Below are 5,202 nucleotides of genomic sequence, written 5' to 3' on the forward strand. Positions count from 1 at the left end.
CTCCAATACTTTGGCCACCTCATGCAAAAAGCTGACTCATTGGAAAAGACCCTGATGCTGGGAGGGATCGGCGGCAGGAGGAGAAGGGGACGACAGAGGATGAGATGGTTGAATGGCATCACCAACTCTATGGACATGAGTTTGAGTGAACTCTGGGAGTTGGTGATGGACAGGGAGGCCTGCCATCTGTGATTTATGGGGTTGCAAAGAGTCGGACATGACTGAGCGACTGAACTGAACTGAACTAGAGTATGCAGAGGTGGTGATTCTCATCGTATGATCATGTATTCGCTATATGGAGTTTGGCCACAACAAAACCCAGAAGGATTCTAAAGGATGACAGTGAACCACCAAAACAACCAAATGATGCTTGAGTGAGTGCAGCTATTAGGCATGACTCAGCAATCTTTGTTATCACAGGCTAACATAGTCTCAAGTACAAAGTATGTTGCCACTGATCTCATACATGTATTTCCTCACTATCAGGAAGGAAAACCAGAAATAACTCACATTCATGGAGGAAAAGCAAGAGTATTATGATCTTGTCTGAGGGCCTGTTAAATCTTTCACTCTCTGTCACAATATATACTCCAAAGGAATGTGGATCATTGAGACATTCCACAGATCACATTTGTCCACTATTCTGAGGCTATTTAAAATAGACTCAATAAGAAAAGTATATTAGAGGCTTCTTTTACATAATACAAAGATTCAGAGGTGTGCCATATGAGTGAATTTTTAGGGCTTCTGTCATCTTGACCATGTCAGGACATCCCCTCCAAATGAAATGATACATTATAGCACCTTGCATCTCTCACCATGGGGCATAATGCCAGCTAGGCTTCTTTGATTTCAGAAGAGTATTTTACATTAAAAAAGAATGTTCTGACCCATTTCCTGAGTGGACTGAAAAGCCGGCAGCTTTGAGAAGGTCCTGGAGTAGGAAAGAGCCCTTCAGGCAGATTGAGGCTATGGTGCTGGCAACTCTCCCAGTTGGAACATATGACTCCTGAGACCCTACGGTATTGTGAGCATGTGTCTTGAGAAAAACACTTATGCAGTCCTGGAACTCCTAACAGGAGAATAACACAGACACTTAGGGTTTTAGAGCAAGGCCATGATATCTATAGCAAAGAATTATATATAAATTGAAAAACAATTTCTAATCCTTGGTAAAAACAGAGTACCTGATGGTAAATATCAAGTGGCCAAGAGAATCCATAGATATCTGTGATGAGCTGGTTCTGTGAGAACATCAAACCATAAAGTAGGGTGGTCCCAGCAGTAATTCATCATAAGACGGATGTGAGAAATCTAAGATTAGGCATAAACAAGGCCTGAGAGTATTACAGAAGGGCTGCACGAACATGTAGGTAGTTCAGATCTTATGTCATCCACTGTGTTACATCAAAGGCTCTTCCTCAGTTTATACCTAGGGATAAATCTAATATGCATACAAGGTATAGAAGGGAAGTCTCTTTATGATCTGTTGAAAGAACAGTAAAAAGTGGAGGGGACATCTCAGGATACTTGTGCAAGCAGAAAATGGACTGTTGCTCCACTTGAGCTCCATTCAGGGGAGAGGGAAAATACTCTCATTGGGCAGACATCTGAGTGGTAGACCTGAGTATATATATTTGTGTGAAAATAGACCTGTCCTGGGATAACAATATACTGGGACTCAAAGGCAATAATGTATACCATAGCAGAGTCCCCAAGAACCTGCAAAGAGAATGACTAAAAGACTATTCAAGGATATCTGGAGAAGCAGCATGGGAAAGGGTTTCCATGAAGCATGAAGAGCTCTGGACCATGTGTTAGCACTTACCATAAAGCAACTATCAAGGAAGAAGCACCTTTAAAATGAAGTGGAGGGACTATGCCAGTCCCTGGACACTTGCCTGTCCTCTGTCATCAGCCATCCCAGTGCTGGCACAACGTCCACACATATGGTGACAGGTACAGAGACTGTGTATGAGCCCAGACTCCAAGCATTTCCACTCACCAAGTCTGATCTTACTATTGATGGTACCACATGTCCAAACTAGTAGCCAAAGAGACCAACACTAAGTTGGAGATAGGGCACCATCCTTTAAGGAGAGCAACAAATCACTTGGTAGAGGTTGGTCCCAGTATTACTCTTTGTCTTGATTGGGGCAAGCTGGATGTGCCATCTCTGCTCCTGAGGTCCCTGTAGAATGAGCTGAGCTACATTAGTGTTGAGCTTTTCCCTCCGCACAGTCTTCTTACCTTACTGTCATAGGTGTTGTCCTGAGAGGGCTCCCCAAGAAATCTCCTGTAAACAAATTTCCACCTCATAGTCTGTTTCCCAGGTAATCCAATCTAAGACAGATGGTAAGGCCAGGGACTTCCCCAAAGGTGAAAGTAATTACCTTCAGAAAAGAACATGCACTGATATCAAATGTCATTTTTTCTATATCTTCAGATTCAGTAAAATGGTATTACTTCTTGTTTGAAATAAGAATTTTCTTTTTGCTCAGGGGTGAGTTAACAGCAACAAATTGGAGAAATAAATTATTTCATTCACATTCTATTAAAGTGACTCATTGTTTCTCTGTTATGACCTAGAAAGTCATAGAATTAGCTCTTACATGGACCCCACATATACATACAGTATACCAAAGTGCTTTAAGCAAGAAACACTGCCTCATTTTGTACATTATAAATGTGAAGTTGAGAGAGATTAGTTGCCTTGCCTAAGCCATATAGCTTAAGGGGAATCAGAAACCAGATCCAGCAATGCTTAATATAGTTTTTTTTTATTCTATTAATATGCTATCTTTCTAAGTCTTTGAAATCCATTAAAGTCTAAGCAAAATAAATCACTTTAATGGGGATATTTCTGGAGTAGGAAATGGAAAACCACTACAGTATTCTTGTCTGGGAAATTCTGTGGACAGAGGAGCCTGGTGGCCTGCAATTCAAGGGGTTGCAAAGAGTCGGACATGACTGAGCATGTACGCACATACTTCCACATGGGAAAAGAATTATATGTTGGCTAACTTTTTTTTTTTTTTTTTTTAGGAGGCAACTATTTTTATTATGGAAAGATGGCGAAAGAGATGAACTCTTTTATAAAAAAGAACAGATCACTTTTATTAAATAATTCCCTTACAAACTTTGCAGCTTAGGCCCAGTGTCGCAGAAATTTTAGAATGGTATTTAAATAGTCCTGCTTTCTTATCTCTTTCTGTTTAACATCTAGACTTTAAAAGTCACCCAATTTAGTAATCTTTAAGGCAACTATAAGGAATCAAGCGTCAACTCAGATGCAGCTTTCTGATGCAGACTATCTGTTGTCTGGGCTTCCCTGCTAGCTCAGTGGTAAAGAACCTGCCTGCAAGTCAGGAGCCGCAGAAGATGCTGGTTTGATCCCTGGGTGGGAAAGATCCCCTGGAGGAGGGCATGGCAACCCACTCCAGTATTCTTGCCTGGAGAATGCCATGCACAGAGGAACATGGTGGGCTACAGTCCATAGGGTCGCAAAGAGTCAGACACGGCTGAAGTGACTAAGCACACACCTACGCATCTATTGTCTACCATTTCACTGGTCAGTCCGTCCATAAAAGAGTATTTAAGCTAACTCAAATATAGGGGGGAAAACTCAAAAATAGGGAAAATAAGAGAAACTAGAACATGTCAAATATGCTTCCTAAGAAATTATGCCTCACTGTGTAAGTTAAATATGAGAATTTCCACCTCAGTAAATCTCTCATATAAAAATAAACAACATTTAAAATAAATCTAAGTCATTATTTATATACATTACTTAGCATATAAAAGGCAACATATAAGTAGAAATTTTATACTTCTTAAATCATTATTTGCCAGAGTATCTATAAATAAAATCATTACCCCAAATCAGAAATGCTATGATTTAAAAATTTTGTTATTAATACATAGGTTTTCTCAATACCTCACCAAAACCACCACCCACCCTTTCCCACAAAAAATATACATATTCAGGTCTGTAAGTCAGAGGCTTAAAAACACTAACATCAAGGAGTTCATTTTAATTATAAATTGATGTTGCATTTCCACAAACACCGGTGATAGCTGAAATACCAATATCCAAGAGCAATATGTAAACCTATAGTGAACCTAGCAAAATGCACCTCTCAAGTAGAAATATTTCTTTTTACAAATGTTCTAAGGAACAATGCTTAAAATCATATAAGGTTTGAAATATAATTTTAACAAAGTTTACATGAAAAAAGGAAACACCAAAGTTGGTAATAATGAAAGTCTTTTGGCTTTCTTACAAATGCAACCTTTATAATTTCCCAACCTTCAGAGTATGAACTATTTTTCCAGGAAAAACAAAATGTAAACTGTGTTTCTTATACAGCGTTATGTGTCAGAGTCACTTCCACACCCCAGTCTGCTGCCGTCTGGTCCATCGCTTTCTTTGTCCCAGTCTTTCATGGACGCTCCCGTCATGAAATCATCACGCAAGATCGTCCATCCTGGGCCCTCTTCTGATTTCGCTTCAGTCTGTTTTCTTTTCTCTAGTCTCTCTTGCTTTAGCTTCTCCTTTTCCTTTTCCAGCTCTTTGTTTCTGACCAGGATGGTGGGTTTGCTTTCAGGAATCTTCTTGCTCAGGATCCTAGCCATGGCATCTGCCCAGCCCGCGTTAGCCCCCGCAGTAGCTTCTGCAGCACTGTCGTTGTCATCCTCGCGGGGCTCAGCTTCATCTTCGTCGTCAGCTTCTACTGCTTCATCACCAGAGGAAAAGTGATCTTTTTCCAATCCACAGCTTCCTAGAGAACCTTCATTATCGGAAGCGTCTTTGTCCTTATCTTCCAGCTCTGATGCTACAGACGCTACTACCATTTTCATCCTCTTCTTCCTTAGTGAAATTTTCAGCTTTTTCCCCGCACTCACACGTGAGTCTCCAACGGCCGCTGCCATGATTCCTAACCGGAAGCGTTCAGTTACATTTGGCTAACTTTTTTATTTTAGAATGTTCTTTCTTTTGACATAGGACACGTGTTAGGCATGCAGACGTATTTGTTTGAGATTATACACAAACCCGTTCTCGCACTCACTCTCCAGCAGTCCTCCTTTCCCTTTGTACCTGCTGGTGCACACTGGTACCTGTGTACCTTTGTATCCATAAGTCTTAAGCTATTCTGAACATGCAGTATTGTACAGACCTGATTCAAAATATGGAGTGAGCTT

General features: G+C 40.5%; 1 pseudogene; it reads right to left on the reverse strand.

The window, feature by feature from the left end:
* Window positions 1–3,753: 3,753 nt before the first annotated feature.
* LOC518139 (RRP15-like protein pseudogene) lies at window positions 3,754–4,953 on the reverse strand (annotated as a pseudogene).
* Between the last annotated feature and the right edge of the window lie 249 nt (window positions 4,954–5,202).

This window comes from Bos taurus, chromosome 1, assembly GCF_002263795.3.
Source record: "Bos taurus isolate L1 Dominette 01449 registration number 42190680 breed Hereford chromosome 1, ARS-UCD2.0, whole genome shotgun sequence".
NCBI classification, from domain to species: Eukaryota; Metazoa; Chordata; class Mammalia; order Artiodactyla; family Bovidae; genus Bos; species Bos taurus.